The sequence below is a fragment of the Thunnus maccoyii genome, chromosome 8 (assembly GCF_910596095.1).
Source record: "Thunnus maccoyii chromosome 8, fThuMac1.1, whole genome shotgun sequence".
In the NCBI taxonomy this organism is placed as follows: domain Eukaryota; kingdom Metazoa; phylum Chordata; class Actinopteri; order Scombriformes; family Scombridae; genus Thunnus; species Thunnus maccoyii.
Window position 1 is genome coordinate 10,379,959 of NC_056540.1, and position 18,835 is coordinate 10,398,793.

An 18,835-nucleotide genomic window follows, 5' to 3' on the forward strand; every position below is an offset into this window, starting at 1 on the left:
TTGCTGCCATTACTGCTGCTGTTGCTGCTGTTCATATAGCATTTCAAGACTCAATTCGACTTGACTTGACTTTATTTATGACTTGAGACTTTGTTAGGTCCAAATGTGTGAATTAAGTCCTGCAGTGACTGGGCTAATTTCCTGCTTCATCTGGCACATGCTTTATGTTGTTTTCAGTGGTGATACAAGTACTCACATTTCAGATATATGGAGTATTGGTTTTGCAGTGTAATTCCCCCTGGGTGTTGTTTTGTTTTAGAGGCTAATCTGTACATCAATCAGATCTCAAGTCATACTCTTTGCCAATAAGCCTATGCATGTATTGTTGATCATCTATCTTGTTTCAATAATGATCTGCTCCAAGTCTTGAATTTGGGATTTTATTTTTTACTGCATAGCTGAGTGTCTCAGCCATTTGCTGCATATCAGGTGAATTGCTGGGTTTAGATTCTTCCATCTTACTTCATTAGATAGCATATTCCCGTCATGGTCCAAGGTGCTTAGCATTGGAATGCCACATGGCAGCTGGTGCCAGTCCAACACATAGCAGTTTCACAAGTAAGTATGTTCCCCTCATGGTCAGAGGTGCAAAGCAGGGGAATGGCCTCATGGTGGCTGGTGCCTAGGCCCACACATAGCAGATTCCTCATAATGGCTGAGGCTGGGCTCTGAATGTAATGCAATTTTGGGGGGAAGTTAGTATTGTTGTTCCCCACTCCCTGCTGTGTGAGATCAATGTTTCCTTGTGGGAAAAAGGAGGTCAGAGCCTAAACACTAAATCTTTACATATTCTATATTTAAATAATAATCTACTCCACATGAGTAAACTGACTGAAATGTGATTATGTAGTGCTGCTGAACATGACAGACTGATTGATAGGAGAAGTGATATAGTTGACCTTTTTTGACTGTCCTTCAAGTCTCTCAGGTCTCTTTGAATAGACAACTTTGTATTATATAATTCATGTGAAACTAAGTAGCCAGGTCTGGTTGAATTATATCACATTTAGTAATTTAAGCCTTCGCCGCTGCCTTATTTTGTTTTCCCTGCTGTGACAAAGACAGAAGAGTGGGAAAAAAAGATTCCCGTCTGCTTATGATAAGGAAGCTGAATGCAAAGAAAAGCTGGTATATTGACTTATTATGCTTTGTGGGGCAACTATGCTGTTATAGACTTTGAGGACACACACCAGGTGTTATCACTGGTATGAGCCAGCATAGGGAGGACAGGGGATAGGCCTGATCCATCCCCTGCCTCGAGACCCTATCTCTGGGCAAAGCCATGTAGGCTTGGCCTTTCGCTGGAGGCCACAGGGTGCACAGCCTGCAGTGCCAAGATTCCTTTTAAAAGGCAAAGCTATCGTCTGATGACAAATTCCTTCACAAAGCCGTGTTCCCTTGAGAAAGATAATGCTTTGCAGCTTTTTGCCCATGGTGTCTAAATCTCACATCTAATGACAAACAGCAGGGGATCGGCATGAGTTAGAGGCAGTGAAACACTGACTTGAATTGGCACAGGTGAGACAACTCAGGTCATGATGCTCACAAACCTCCAATATTGAAGTCATTAACAAGCCATAGCACTTGAATATAAATACAGGCTGTCTTTCATTCTTCTACAAAGCTGTGACATACTATAGGATATCAAACTTTGCACTTTTTGCAGGCAGGTAAAAAAAAAAATCTGACAGCCTCGATTGAACACGTCCTTGGAGTGTGAATTTTGCTACACATCCACATAAAGTTCACTCAGGGTCTACACAAATGAGACTGTCTCTGGGGAAGGTGATTGGCTGGAGATTGCAGTGGCAAGGGTTCCCACTGAGGGACGAATGTACAATGGGGCCCTGAGGGGCCTGTTGGAGAAGGGCGTTTAGCCTCCAAGTGGCCCCCTGTGGTAACTCTATCTCATGGGTGGTGGGGGGCCCTCAGCTGGGGCTAAGTGGAGGTGTGTAAGTCAGTGTTCCTCCCCTCCGGCTATACCACCTCCCCAAGCTGGGAAATAGAATTGGTGACTGATGGTTTTGGTTCTTTTCCTGCTTCCTCACTTTACGGGGTGGGAGTACTTTGTGTTGTATGTTTGAGACAACCTTGAAGAGCACTGCGACAGATAAAAGTGGCACCTAGGTTGGAATTTTATCACTCAGTGGGGAGGACTTTATAATCTTTATACAGGCTGACATGTACAGTACTTGCTTTTCAAACATACAGCATTTCACATTTTTCAGGGCACTTAAATCATTATAGTTGTTGGTGTTATTTTATTCTAATTTATTCACTTCATGGAATAAGACCACACATTTCCAAGAGGAATGATGCACTGTACTGTGACACAGTTAGACAGACAATTTCCTACCTCATTTCTAGAGCTGTTTGTTTCACAGCCGCTGTCCAGAGTGCTGAATCTGGAGCTGTCCTAGGCACTCAAAAAGAACAGGATTCCAGCCTTTTGGCAGGTACTGTAGCTCAATAGTTTGCCTCGAATGATCAGCCTCATCATTTGTGGTACCTATTAATGTCAATAAATATGTTTTGTTGTCCAGGTTGGTGGGTCTTGTAGACAAAAACTCCAACAGCCCTGTCTTCTAGAAATTATGTTTATATAAACCTAAATTGTTTTCCCAAATTGTTTTTTTAAATGAATGAAACTACATTAATATGTATCAACATGAAGTCACAGGGAAGAGGTTGGGGTGGATGGGGGGGGGGGGGGGGGGGTATAAGACCAGATACCAGGGTTCACAACCTGAGTCCCGTACAAAGCACTTTGGTTAGTATAAGATCATTGTTTCATTTAAATGTTAATAAACCAACTGTGTCTCATGCTTCAAGTCACTGCAGACTTTTTTCTGTTTTAAACCAAGACTATAATCTGCCAGTGCCTAAACACAAGCATAATGCTGTAGTTTCTACCAGCAGATATTGTACTGAAGATCAGATATTTTGGTGGGGAAAAGGAAAACTACTTTGTCTTAGAACCTTTCACTCATACATTCAGTATCAAAATTTTTGCAACTTGCCAAATATGTTTATTAACAACATTTTCTGATTATGTTGAGAGAAAACATAATTCAGCCAGCATTATGTTTCTAGCAAAACATATTTACTGTTGCAATTTAGTTGTATATGAACGTAATTTCAAGGAGACAGGTTTGACTCCAAACAATCACTGATGATGACCCTGTGCACAGCTGTAAGCTTTTTCATCTTCAAGGTGCTTGAGCCTTCTCTGACCAGGAACAATGTAACAATATGACCATAGAAATTCCATCGCACTGTAAAAAAAACAAAACACTACTACAGTCAGTTTTGTCTTGCCATGCTTAAAGTGAAAAGTTTGAGTTCAGTCAGCCAGCTCACACAGAGTAAATTATTACTGTATGTGAATGTGCATCGCTGATGTTTGGCATCAAGGCTCTGACATCATGACTCCCCACAAGGAAACAGCAAGCTCAGCACAGCAGGGAGTGGGGAGTGACGATAATAACATACCTCCCAGGGAAATGTGGACCTGTACATAGATGCTGGGGTGGACGCAGTTATGAAATGCTGTATCAACGGCAGCAGTAGAGACAGCAGTAGCAGCAAGTGTCAACATTGCTTTGAAAAGAGGGGTGAGCAGGCATGGTGGCAAAACAGTGAGCGATGATGGCTTAAGCACACTGCCATGAAAAGGGAGCCCTGGATATCTATTTCAGTGAGAAGAGTATGCCATAAGAATGTAGTGGAGTCCAGAAGACTGTCTGAACTATAGTTGCAGGCTTTTCTTCTGCCTATTGTCTTTGATCAGTTTGGGGTAAATATTTTTCCCTTTTCTGGTAGAAGTTTTTCTTTTTTTAATGTATTTTATTCCAGGTAAGTCAATGTAAAGTTTTTAGTATCTGAATTATTTTTATACATCAGTCTTAAGATAAAATTACAGAAATATCAAACTGTACAGTATCCCTGTACATATTTGGCAAGAGGCAAGATTCACCATGAACAGGTCTATCAAAGGGCTACCACACAACACTCATTTACACTAACATTCACACCTACAGGCAGTTTGGAGCTTTAAATTCACCTTACCTGCATGTCTTTGAACTGTGGGAAGAAACCAGAGCCCCCATTCTCTCTCTGACATTTGCTCAGTCCAGCTGTTCAGGTCAAATCAGGTTCTTCGTTGAAATGAATGAGGAGCATTTTTGGTGTGACCGTGACGTTAGGGAACATTTCATGCAAAATGGAGGCAAAGTCCTTTAATGATTCACTCTACTGCTACATGGTCACTCAGGAATCAGCAGGTGAGGAATGGTGTGATGAGCAGTTCCCCAAAGGGTCTTGTAGCATGTCCATGTACATTTTCAGCAGACATTCAGATGAGGGACTAAGCTTCCAGAGCCCCATGAGGGCTTCACCTGTGATCGTAACAATTGTCTCTCTCAACCTATGCGGCATTGCATTTGCCTCACAGTAAACAGGGTTTGACATTGTTGCTAAACTAATGTTTCATCAGGCACTTGATCTCACCAGGAGAGTGAGAGTTCCACTAATGCACTCTGACATTGCTATATATGAACATCACGCTTCATCTCCTGCTTACAATAATGTATGTGAACTCATGAACATTACAGATTCACAATTCATTTGCATCACTATACTGAGTATGGATGCCTTGGCATCCTAGATATCATGTGTACCGAGTTCAGCTTGTGTGTAGAAAAGGACTGTTCAAATGAAAAATAATGACACAGACTATACTTTGTGAATGCAGTGAGATATTACTATATTACTATTATGATGTCGGCTGTGGATGTGAGTGATACATTTCTTTTACATTATTATCTTATTTATTTTCTCTCCACCCAATGCAAAATATCCACTTAATCCACATCTCCAATTTGTCAAGCAAACAATGGGGACGTCATCTACCCACATAGCTACTGTAGGTTTGTATCTAGCTACAACAATGAAAAATAGGACTAGAATAGATAGTTAGATGACAAGATCCATACCACTCGCACATCTCTTCATCAAATCAGCAGCTGGTTAGCTTAGCTTAACATAAAGACTGGAAACAGGAAAACAGATAGCCTGGCATCTTCAAAAGTATAAAAATTGCCTACAAGCACCTCTACAGCTTACTAATTTCAATGTTGTATGTTGTTTACTAAAATAAAGTGTAAAAATTACAATTTCAGTGTTTTACATGGGTTATGTGCTGGACTATTTATTGAAAGGGAGAAGTGTCTGCTGGTTGCCTGGTAACCAGTCCCAGCAAGTTATATATTTGTTGTATTAAACAGACAGATATGAGTGGTATCAATCTTCTTATCTAACTGTCAGCCAGAAAGTGAATAACTTTCCAAAATGTTGAGCTACTTTGAGTGCTCTCAGCAGTAATTATAAACCGTGTACTCAGAGTACAAATTAAGTTCCCATTTTGAAGAGTTCCATATATGCAACATATAAGTGCCACATCTATTTAACACATGTGTACAACAGATGTATGTTACATAATTATAAAATACATACTGTATATGAAAGTATATTTGGTTAAAATATATGCCAAATATTTTTTTAAAAATAGACATATCGTTTATAGTTTTTTTTAGTTTGTTTTTTTTATAAACATATGTGATACATATATTGTTAACCATATAAGTCCATATATGAAATTGTTCCAATTTTGAATATGGACATATATGGCATTACAATATATGTCATATGTGTGATTCCAGCATATGTACATACATGACATATATGATATTTTCATAAATGAAAATATATTAGATGACCCTATGGGCTAATGTAGTTCATAATTCACAGGAATGGATTCTGAGTACAGATTTACACATGGATCTCTTTTTTCTCAGCTGACCCCAGGGGGTCTTCACAGCAATCACTACATCTGTCCGAACTTAAAATGAAGTCGACAAGATGGATGCGATTGATTTTGTTTGATATGAAACAAAACAAAATAAGCACCCCGTCTGACAAGGAATCAGCTAACATGTCAGCAGAATGAATTAATAAAGTGAATTAAATGCCTTCAATCAAACCATGAGCAATGGAAATGTGTCAGAAATAATTACATGTTCAGCCACAAAAGTCTTAAATGTTGAAAATATGTGTATGTTTGTTTTGCGATGCGACTTAGGAAGATAAGATAACATACTGCATACAGAGCTAGCAGATGATTACATGGATTAGCTTCTTTTTCAAACTCTGTTTCCTAATGACCTTAGGAATCAACTATAACACACTACAAACTAATAAACAACCAATGCTGTTGCATGTTGTTCATGGTAGTGTGCATTGGTCAGAGGGCAGAATTCTGGAAACCTTAATACATTTGATATTTCCTGTCAGATGTGTAGATAAATCTAAAGCAGAGTGGGATGAAGATAACAAGGTAAGGCGATGGCCTGGCATCATGCCACTTCATATTTCTCTCTGTCTTTTTCCAATCTCTCTCTGTCTTTACTGTATCATTCTCTTTCACCCCTCTTATCTCATCATCTATCTCTTTGTCAGCTTTCTCCCTGTTTTACAATGCCGACACATCTGTTTAGCCCTTTAACCACCACTGTTGTGCGGTGAGTGATGTTGCCTTACGCCCTGAAACATCAGAGAAGCCAAAAAGCAGGACAATAAAAGAGAATCTCTCTCAGGAGTGTTCCAAAGGTTCTTAGCCACTGCCCACAGATAGCTGTTAAGATCATTTTTCATTGCTGGAAACATTCCCCTTACAAGGAGAAGTCTAACTTTGTAAAACACATAAGTGATATACTCCTCTAACTTCACTTTTCTCAGGCATTGACTGATTTACACTAAGTCTCTTTATAATGCTTGTTCTGAGCATGAGACACCATCTTGGATTGGGTTACTGCAGTGTAGGTTATTTTCAACTTCAGCAAACTCTACTTTTACAATCAACCTCTGTCTAACAGTGTTATAAAATGGGAATGATGGTAAGAATTTGAGGTCATTCTACTGATGTGCAAGGGACCACTTAACAGCATAATTTAACCTTGTGGGAGAAGCACTCCTTTCTTTTTAGGATGAAAAGCGATTAGGCAGCACAACACCTTTGCCATTCCTTAATGCAAATCTTCCATTCAGCCCAATTAGCCTTTCTTCCAGAGCGCACACTTCTATTCAAGCTGTCAGTCGGAGGGGCATTAGCCTTCACAACCTGTGTTTGTGCTTGAGGCCCAATAAGGAAGTGCCTTTCTTATCCCTGGCTACTGACTGCCAGACAAGCATGAAGGATTTTGAAATGACGTGAAGTGCCTTTCTGAAATCTGTGACTGAAGAGTGGGGAATGCACCAAAAATGTGACAAAGAAATACTTGGGATAACAAACAAATGTTTTTTATACTATTTCATAGTACTTTTCCTATTATTCTATAGTATTTATGCACAGTATTAGTTTAACATTAGTATTACACAGTATTAGTAACACATTACTTTTTTCAGCAATTGTCAGGGATAACAATTAGAAATTTGGTTGTCTTGTAGTTAGTAATCCGGCAACATTATTGTCATGGATGTGTGTGGGCAGACAGGAGGAGGAACCAAATGCAGACACCAAGGCAGACAGGTTGAATGAAAAGGGGATTTAATAATCAAAATCCAAAATACAGGCTTAAAGGTTGGTAGCAGAAAGGCAGTTTAAAACAGGCAAACAAATCTAAAAGAGCAACGCAGGCAGGCAGGTCATAAACAGGGGAAGGTCTAAATCATGCATAACGGCAGGGACAGGTAACAGACAGGAACATGATCAGGTAACAGGTAACAGAATGGTTGGAATGCAAGTATACATGAAAGCAACATTCACAAATTGGCAGGAAATGAATGGTAGATAACCAATATATAAGCATCTGGGACTAATGTGAGAATGAGCAGCAGGTGGAGATGATTGGGGAGTGACAGCAGGTGAGCAGATGGGTGTGGGAACCAGGTAGGAAAGTCTGGGGACATCTGGTGGACAGGTAGAGAATGGCAAAGCCAAGAGGAGAGAGTGTGGGGCTAAAGGCAGGGACAGAGGTAGAAAGGGCAACGAAAACACAAACAAGACCGAGGCAGGAATTGTGACAGTTACTTTGACATTTTAGGGGTCAGCTAGTACACTGTCTAACCAGGAGTTTGATGGAGGGCTGATATCAAGCCCTGATAGTGGAGAGACTGGTCCAGTAAGTGTTAGCTTGGCACAGGGACTGGAGGTGTGGGGATGATTGTCCCCTGACCTTAGCCCCATGGTTATGTCTAAACTGTAGGCTGGCTACTTGTTAAACCATAATGTCTCATTTTCTGTTTCTATATGCGCCTTTGACATTTGGGTTTGGGGGGTTTGTTCCCTATAGTATGACAGTATAATTGTAGATTCAGTCCACATTTTTCCACATTGTTTGTATTTTGTCGCAGTGATGATTAAGTTACACTGTTTGTTGTAAATCCTGGATTCATACTGGTATCTTCCTTTAAAGCTGGTGTTTCCATCATGAATGCTTTTCCTGGCTGTGACCTTGTCAACGCCTTGTCTGTCTGTCAGCTAGCTCCACTAAAAAGGCTAAAGCAATCTGGCAGTCTCCCCCGGATAAAAGGGAGGGGTGAGAGGAGAAACAAGGGTGGAGGAGAGAAGAGGGAGATGTGACCTTTCTACTTTGAGAGAATTGTTTTTAGGCAAACAGCCTTTTAGAAATGAGCCGGCAAGTTGGCACATACTGTACTACAGGAGGAGAGTGTATTTCTGTTTCCGTTCAAGTTTCATCTATATTATTTTCCTTCGGTTTTTCATTCAGATTCTCATGACTTATTTGCCCAAGTATGATCTAAAATCTTGTTTTGAAGGCAACAATATTGCTATTCAGTATAATCAAAAATATAACAAACCAAGCGAATTTTGCAACAAATACAATCAATATCTTTGGTACATCATATTTCCAAGCTTTCATACCTTGTTTTTTATCCAAAGAATAAAGCTGAAAAGCAGCACAGATATCTGAAAAGTTAATACTTGGTATCAAAGGATAGAAGGGCTCCTGACTAAACCTTTTATCTATTCAAGTCTTTGTCAGTAACTTGTGATTTCACTTATTTATGACCTCACCAGAATATGTCATTATGTCCTTTTGAGTGAAACACAATGCATACTGATGTTGTACTGAATTACCAAGGTCAGTGCTGCAGCACTGGCGGCTAATGCCACAGCTTTTGTGATGTAAAGGCAGTCTTTAAAAATGAGCCGGGGTCTCCATCGGTGAGTGGTGGGTTGAGGTGGGGGGGGTATAATGAGAAAGGCTCAGGAGAGGTCACCTATATGCACAACATCAGCAGTGATGACTTTATTGAGACACACACACGGAGACAAAAACACACAACCTCTCCCTCCGTGTCTCTCTTCCTCACATACACACACACATACACACACACACATGCACAGGGCAGGCGCTCCCTCAACCAGAAAGGAGACTGAGATTGGAAATAAAGACCATCCTCTGTGTCTGAGGACTGTGAATGGGAGCAGTAATGTTTTCAATTTGAGCCCTGAGAGCAATAATGGAGCTCATTCTACACCACCTAGATACTGTAGTACTGTTCGCCTTAAAGCTTTAGGATTCTATCATCCTTCACTCTCTCAATTCCTCTCCCTTTTTTCCCTCTGTGTGCTGTTCATGAAGGGATTAATTTGTGGGATAAGATGACAGGGTCTTGTTGAGAAAAAAAGAAGAAGAATTGTGGAGAGAAGAGAAAGGGGATAAATGGATGAAGAGGTGAGGGGCAGATGAATAAGCCCGTGTTTGACTCTGGGTGTTATTTCAAACTCTGGCCCCTCACATTTGAATGACACCTGCTGGAAGCTGTTTCATTCATCGCACAGTAGAAGAACTCAATTTCAGAGCAGAGATTGAGTCTCTGGGCGAGTGTCCTGCATCTCTTAGCGTTCACATGCTGGGGAGTGATTCATTCTTGCCCTGCTGGAAAAGAAAGGGTAAATTCATTTGTGTCATGAAATATAATCCCAGTTATTGTCTAACCCTCCGAGCTTCCACAAGTATCCCTTAAAAGACTTTTAAATACGCACCGGGGAAATAATGTTGCGAGATGTAACTGCTGAGACAAAGGCAATTGTGAAATATTCACATCTGAAAAAACATGATTACCTTTGTTGACTTGAATATATTGGTATTAGAACTGCTTGTGTATCCTTGAAGACTGCTATGTCAGTGCTCAGTAAAAAGGAATTCATAAATGCAGAAGTGGTACCAAAGGTGTCATATAACCTGATCTGAGAGAGAAAACATTAGATGGAAACTGAAATGTCATCAAATAAAAGTCCCAAGGACAGCACGGAAGAACAAAGTGTCCGCAATGTCACGGCTCCACGTTTTCATTCACGGCTGCAGTCACTACATCTGACGAAAGTATGTGCAAGTGCAGAGACGTGGTAGTCCGTCTGACCTTTAAGAAATGGATCTAAGAAGATAAAGTGTGAAAAAAGCAGAGAGGGGAAGAGAGAGAGAGAGAGAGGAAGACAGTGAGGAGAAAGAAAGAAAGAAGCAAGATAAATGATTTTAAATGAACGGACAGTGACAGTCTCCCTCTTCAAAACTCTGGTAAATCTGCGTGTCTGAATTTCTTGCTCCATCAGACAGAAACAAAAGCCCAAGTCTGTGTAGACAATTGTAACTGCTGATGCTTTGCAGTTTTGCCCTTTATGTCCATTTCTCACAAAACAAAGAGGCACGAGGGCATCATCAAGATTCACATTTGTGTGTTTTTCATGCCCATCAAATAACAATAACTACTTGTCTGCATTGCTTCGTGCCTATCATTATGTCGCCGACAAGTTAATCCCTTTGCTTGGTGCCTTGAGTGCTTGGCTGTGAAAGCCTGTATTTTTTATGTTTTTATTTTACAATGTGGATTCATGCCCAAACAAACACTGAATGCATTTTATTGACAGGTTATTTGGGTGTTAAACATCCTCTGTACATAAAACAGTATGTACAGTATGAGCCTCCTTTTAACAGTCCTTTTGAAAATGCGAGATCAAAACAGTCTCAAATGTCATAACAGCACATGTCCTTGAAGTCAGAGTGATGATTCAGCAACCCAAATGCCTTTCATTTACTATCCTTAAATAATGCAGCATAGCTACCTAATGTTTACGCTTAAGCTAGAAGGCTACGATCAAAGAGAAACACTGAGGAGATACGATGATGCTGGTGATGAGTGACTGATGTCCTTATGTGTGTGTTTGTGTCCTCAGACGAACATGTCAGTGCACTTCATCTCCACTTTTAATAGTATGCCAAAATTGGGAAGATATTGGAGCATTCATTTTCAAAGGATGGCTGATCTTAAGCAGCTATCCGTCACTGGACTGTGACCGACACATAATGTGCACTTTGATTGGACGACAAGGACATAGCCAACATGAGCCACAGCCCCTGCATAAGAGTGAGCCTCTGAGTAGGAACAGTAAGGTTGATTATCAGTCAGCCAAAGCAGAGAGGCCTCTCTTTGAGTGAGATTACCATAAATTAATTAGGCAGTTACTTTATTATTAGTCACTTTAGAGTCTGACTCAGAAATTATTAGGAGGTTTTGTCATTTTTGTTTTTGCTGAAGGGAGGCTGGTATAAATGTTAAGGGGAGAAAGGGATAGTCTTTTAACCTTTTCTCATCCCAGACTTAAATTCCATTCTTGCCTTGTAAGATTAACTGTAAATTTAAAAAAAAAAAAAAATAGTTACAATAAAAATGTGGTTTTGTGTGTTAAAATCCTAAATGCATTTCACCATATGCAGAGAGTATCAGCTTGCAGCTAATAGAACCAATATGTCAGTTTTGAGAAAAGATGTTAATCTGTAGTTATTAGCGATTGACAGTTAGAACACATAATTCTTCACAGTAGCTCCCACCTTTTGTTCTGCATAATAATAGGAAGTAGAAAGTAAAATATTTTGTGCCGTCTGTATAGCTTATAATGCAGGTTCAACATCACGCAGTGTCTTTTCTACTAAGGGGTAAAGTTAAATGAAATATGTTGATTATGACAATTTACAGTTTGAAACATTATTCAGTTCCATTAATGCCCACATTGTTCAGTTCATGGATCTAGAACCAAATCGTCTGCATGTGAAATCAGAGCTTTCTGATACCGTGAGAGAGGGTGCTGCATTCAGCTGTCGGCCTCTTTTTTGCACTTCGGTGAGCAGTGACTGTACATTAACCCGTGTGTGGATATTTGCTGGTGCAGTGTTTGGCACACCTACAGTAGAGGATACCAGAAAATGATCCCCTTTGAGTCTCCACACATCTGGTCATGCAACTCAGGCATCCTGTAATTGGTTGAGTTATGACTAAAAGTCAGACATACAGTACATATAGCTATAGCCTCATCTGTTGTAATTCATCTTTATTGTTATTATCTTTAAGCCATACAACAGCCTCAGAGAGGGTGCCTGTGTCTGCTTCAACAGTTGTAATTACTGCTAATTTAGTAGCTCTTTCAAAAATGGTGGCTGGACTGTTCAGTAAATGGGACTCACCATTTTGTTATGTTTGCCATGATTTTGTCAATTGCTAATTGCACTATTAATATACAAGTTAATGTCTATGTGAGAATAATTGTTTGAATAACCTGTTAATATTCAAGTTTGGGCCCCTCCTCCTCACTTTGAAAATTATTCTCATCAGTGGGTTTCAGGCTAGACTCATTATATCCAGTTGTCAACATATCAGTCTTATTAAAAGTTTTAAATAAATAAACAAAAATAGGGAAGAATTGCATTTTGTGATTGACATTTGTGATTGGAAAACTCCTCAACGAACATGTAATACATATCGTTTATTTACTCTCATCACCTTGTGAAGTTCCTCTTTTCCCCAACTTGACAGCTCCAAGAACCATTGCAGAGACCGATGGCAGCTGGTTATGCCTGCAGAGGATAAAGGTGATTTGCAAAAAAACACCAAACAGATGCACCTCCTAAGTGCTGAAAAGGGGAGCGGTAATGAAAGCTCGTGTTCATTTAGGCATCCTGTCCTTTTCCAGGGGAGGCAAAACAGGACAGCTTCATCAGGCATTTTTTTTTCTTTCTTTTTTTTTTTTCAGGTCCAGGAACAGGATGTGTGTGCCAACGCCGTGATGGCCGGCAGGTTTATCTAAGCTGACAGAGATGAATCTCCCAGCAGAGGGCTGCGCCTGTTCAGCTGTCCTGCTGAGGGGAGCCCACACCAGAGCTGACATTAAATTATTTCAGGAGGTAATTAGTCTTCTGTTTTTCACCAAGATGCCAAACGCTCTCGATCTCATGCTCTCGTGCACACACCCATGTCTCCCATGTCAGTTAGACCTGCACTATAGATAAACAGGGAGAGAGCAGAAGAGAGAAATAGAGGGAGAGAGGGTATTCAGAAAACATTAAACTTATCATGTAGGTACAAAAAGTCATAGAACAAAAAAATTAGCCTTTTTAGGTGTCGACTGAGTGTCTGAATGAACAGTTAACAGGTATTAATCTTAAAAAAGTGCCACTGCATAACAGAACCACAGTTATTATTCAGAGTAAAAAAAATCCCATCACCCACTTTTCTCTCCACTTAAATTCTCAGTTTCTAATTTGGTTAATGACACTAAATTAGAGAGTGCACTGGCTGACTTGATGGCAGCAGACATTACTAACTTCAGTTATTCAATCAGCAGACTTTCAGAGGGAAGTGCTAACAACTCAACAGAGGTGTTAGACTTTCTTTTTTCTCCATTTTTCATCTCTTTGTAGTGCTCTGTCCCAAACCGGGGCCTTTTTACCCTGCATCTGAAGTCAAATTAATGTTGATGCCCTATCAAGGAAAATATGATTTGGCTGTCACATTATGAATATTGTTGCCTTTACTGACTGTATTATGCAAAGTCATGCAAATTAGATATGCAGCTATCAGAGAAAACAACCCTTAATTTTGTCCTTCTGCTTTTCGTTTGTTTAGCGTGTAATGTGGTTATGTGTGCTGCCAGCAAATGAAAAGTCCCTTTCATGGCTTATTATTTCCTCATGTCACTTGCTGATCAAGTGGTGCATCCATTACCACCACTTCACCCTAAGACAAACAAACAGGAAGACTTTTTATATATAAACTTTCTGGCATATTGGAAACGACACAAGAATTTTAACAAAGTGTGACAACTTTCCCAAAACATACTGTAGCCCTTACCCAAAGCCATACTGGTTTTTTTTTGTAAATCAAGTTGTTGAAGTGAAGAATGCCTTTAAAACGATCCCAGCTCTCTCTCTCTCCCTCATGTCCATGGGTAAAAACACATAGCACTACATGATAGCTAACAGTTACTTAGATGAGCCTGTGGCTCAGTTTTCTCATTCAGTGGGTCATTTGAGGGGTAAAGAGTAATTTACCATGAAAATCCAATTGCTTTAATCTAATTTCCTTTTGATATAATTCACAATAGGTTTACAGCCACAAAGTGTTTACCTAGCTGAAACAGTGGAAGTGCCCCTGGGGGACAATTATAGCCCAGCTGCAGGTACCTGACTCACAGTATATTAAATAACCTGCATCTACTGCCATTGGATTTACAATGGAATGAAGAAGATCAAAAGAACTGGGAAAAAAGCACAGGGAAAAAGGTGAATTTAAAAATTCTGTTTCTTTTTACATGTTCCACTTCAGTGTAGCAGTGCAACTGAAAGGCTGACCATTTTGCAAATAAAAGACTTTGCTTTGTCATAGTAAACAGAGCATGACATTCATTTCATTTTAGGAAAGGAGATTCTGAACTCTGTCGGGACAAACACAGTATTCTCAGTGCGTTGAAGAGTTGCAAGGCATCATTATTTAACACCATAAAGGTTAATGCTTCCCCTCTCCAAGTTTATTTCATGTTTGTAGAAATATTAAAGGCCATATTTTCTGTCACTCACCATGGTTGGTACTTACCACCTAAAGTTGTAGTCGACAGCAGAAAGACAAGGATTCAATAAATAATTGCATGTGCAGTCACAAATGGCCCTGCAATTGTTGTCGTTTTGTTGCTGGTTTGTAGTCTGTCTTACATTAGAGATGCAAAAGGCAAAGTCACGTGTCTGCAGTTGCCACTGTTGTCTATACTGAAAGAAAGATAATTATGTTTTATTTACATAATTTCATAAAAATCAAACTTGATCATTTGTTTCTTTGTGGAGAATTGCTTGATCACTCAATAAACACTCAGAGAGAGCATTGTCAGGTTTAGAAATAATATAATCAAATAATACAATCAGAAGTACATTGAATCATATTTCTGAGAGAGAGAGAGCGCACCACTTAGCAATGACCTTTTCTCTCTCTGATGAGTTGGCTCTTAGCCAGTTCTTAAAAACTCTTGTACAGAATCAAAAATACCCATAGCTAAGCATAGGTGAGTGAACAAACCTCAGATAAAAACAAGGGTCAACAGTTCAACTAGACTAAGAATAAGATTTCTTCCCCACCAGACATGCCAGAATGACAGCACACAGGTGTGGACCAAAGCAGCACTAGATGACAAAGTGACATCATTATCACATTGAATCTAAGAACAAACAACACTATCCTCTAAAGGCTTGTCAAATCAACATATTAAAGAGACTTAGAGATCTACATAAATATAATTTGTCCTACCACTGGCGAAGACAAAAGTACAACATTATAAACTAACTGTTAAACAAAGCTAAATAACTACAGTCAACTATCTCGTTTTACACAGCAAGGAGCTAAGTTTAAAATAGACACAACATGAAGGTATTTGGAACAGGTGTTAAATAAGAAACTTAACACTGACCACTCAGTTTGAGAACAACATGTGTAACATATAATGTGTACAAGAAATACATCAAATTATGTATTATGATGACTATTTGAGTCTCTTTCTGACAGTTTACATGACATGAGGGATTTATTTTGTACATTTTTCAATGTCCAGATGTTTTTCCTGTCCTGCTTAATTTACAACCCATAAACCTTGAATGTATAGAGTATATGAAGCTAAGTTTTGTTTTTGCAGTCAATGCATTCACTGTTCAAATATAGTCAACTAACAAAACTTACTGTGTGTGTGTGTGTGTGTGTGTGTGTGTGTGTGTGTGTGTGTGTGTGTGTGTGTGTGTGCATTCGACTGACAGCTCTGACTCTCTGAGATGTCTCAGTGCTTACCAGTTATTCCAGATCTCTCGTTTCAGCCACACTGGCAGACATGGAATTTTGCACAAACATTGATCTACAGAGGATTACTTTGTTGATTTTTTGACTTTTCATCTGGCACCACCAGCAGGTCAAAGTTGGCAGCAGACATGGCGGATGGGACTAAATACCACAATAACGTGATGAGCCTCAGCCACCATTGCAATGGAGAACAAGACAGTCCGTGGTATATATCAGAGCAAGATCTAAATGCTACGTCGTTGAGAACAAACCACAGTGCTGTATTGCTTATTTGAGTTGCTCAATCCAAAATTGATGTAGAATCCAGTGAATTCAAAAGTAGATTGTACAAGCAGAGGAATGGGGATATTCTGGGTCATTAAAGTTGTTGTGCTGCTAGATTTATATTGCTATAATATTACCAAATGGCTGCAGGAGAAAAAAAACCATGCCTGAACCAACAGTTTATCGTCACAAGAACTGTGTGCTTATTTTGTGCCACAATAAAATAATGCCTTACTCCTCTACGATGATGTAGTCCTTTTAGCTCCTGGTGGAGATGAACCAGAGCAAGAGACATGTAGGGACCATATGACCTACATCTAAAGTCCATGTGACCTTATGCTCCCAGAGGAGTGTGTCATGGAAGGGGTCTTTTCCCTGCGGTTTAAGGGCTGTCCATGTCACACGTGATGCCAAGCGGTCACACGTCAAGCTGATTGCACATTGGATGCGTGAAAAACTGCAGGAAGAGTGAGAAAATGGCAAAGGTGTGTCATGCTCTCCCCTGCAGTCCTGACACCAGCACTTTGGGCTTGTCCTACCACTGAACCAAACCATTTCAGACAAACGGGCAGGGGGGGATATCGATCGTACGTTCAGGCTGCTTCCGTATCCTGTCGATGACAGATCCCAGACAGAGGGATTTAGAGAGGCTTGTGTCTGAAATGCGTTTGCATGGTAAAGCACAGCAGGCCACCTGCTTTAGTATCCTTTACTTATTTTATTTCACAGGTCTGTGAGCCACTTCACAGCTAGACTAACTTCCCTCCGAAGCCATTCAGCACGGATGACCTGCACTGGCTAAGAGGTATGCGCACATTTTTGTGTGCACACACACACTCCACACAGACACACATTTCCCCAGCGGTTTATCATTTCTCAATGTCATTTTTAATGAATTTGAGACCACATCAAGTCATATCCGTCTCAAATCATAAACCTCTATAATAAGTTGGAATAGATCGTTCACGGTAGTAGGGGTATGCTCGGCCTGTTACCAGCTCTGTAATTGTAATATATTGGACAATACATCTGAATTATATGCTTCAACCCCTGCTCAGTAACAGCTGAATATTTTTGTCCTTATGTGAAAGATAATAAATATATCCAGTTACAGTCAAAGAGTGGTCCACTAAAAATGCATTTAACTGTTTTCTTGTTCAAATATAATGACTCTGATGAATTGCTATATTGACATGGTTATTTAATATAATAGCCTATTTTGAAGGCGGAAGGAAAAAAGCAACAATGGGAGAGGCGAGATTACAATGAATAACAACTCTATTATGTCCCTTGTCCTCGATCTCACGTTTTCCTTCCTCTCTCTAATCTCATTTCACAGGAGACCATAGAGAGGAAGAAGCAAGTTTTCCTGTGGTATCACACAAGAGACTACTCCTCCACAGGAGGAAAAATGAAGCGAATAAATAAAGAGAAAATCAAATTCCTTCAGCCGTTGCAAGAGTGCCAGCCAATGAATCAGCGGCATAAATTCTCTCCAGAGATAAACAAACATGATATTTCAGCTGGGAGCTACAGGACGGAAGGACCGCTGTCACTCTCGTAAAGTTCAGAGCGCTCCGGACCGTAAAAGGAGCCGCCTTCTCAATCAGGGAAGCCTTTACAGCTGAAGCTGTGTGATGAAAACACACAGAAAACCTCACAAACGCCCTCAAGCAGGACTTTACCACTGCAGATATATAGCCTCATATAGAAAGCCATTAAAGTGGGATTTTGAAGCACAAGGGTCTCCCAACACACTGTCAACACACTAAGTGCTCAAAGGCTTGATTTACACAACTACAGTAGGTGCTGCACTGTACCTGCATTCTGTAATAAAAAAATATGGGACTGTATCCTGATTGGAGACATGCAAAAACCTTGAACTATGAACCTTTTACTGTCTGAATAGCAGATTTTCAGTGTTAAGCTTCCTATGCTGCTTTTAAGAATATATATTGTAGGCTTGATGCCCTTTGGTGATTAAAGCCATATATCAGTGTGAATAGAGAGACATTTTTGGTTACCATGTTGTGGCTCAGAGTTGATAACAAGACAACAATGACAGCCAGAGTCAACATTTATGCTGTTGACTTTAAAGGTCAAAGTCTTTTGCATGTTTCCTTGCCTTTTTCACACCTTCAGGCGGAAGCACAAGCTGCAGATGTGAGAGAGCCACTCATGTGAAGTGAGACTTGAAAAGAGAAAGCTGGAGGCTGTGTGGAATAAGCATTTGAGGACTCTTTGGGGGGAAAAACAAACACGTCTATTTATGTGTCTTGCTAATTCAAAAGACATCTAAAATTCAATTTGAACTGCTGTTTGAACTTCTCAAAAAGAGAGGAAATTCAAAATAGCATATGACACAGTTGGATATAATTTTTTC

At 39.9% G+C, this 18,835-nt stretch overlaps 1 long non-coding RNA gene across 1 annotated transcript; it reads left to right on the forward strand.

Annotated features, from left to right (window-relative positions):
* Positions 1-13,120: 13,120 nt before the first annotated feature.
* LOC121901712 lies at positions 13,121-14,858 on the forward strand. Its single transcript, XR_006097383.1, has 3 exons — positions 13,121-13,259; positions 14,459-14,636; positions 14,771-14,858. It is a non-coding gene; the product is annotated as an uncharacterized LOC121901712 (long non-coding RNA).
* Positions 14,859-18,835: the final 3,977 nt, after the last annotated feature.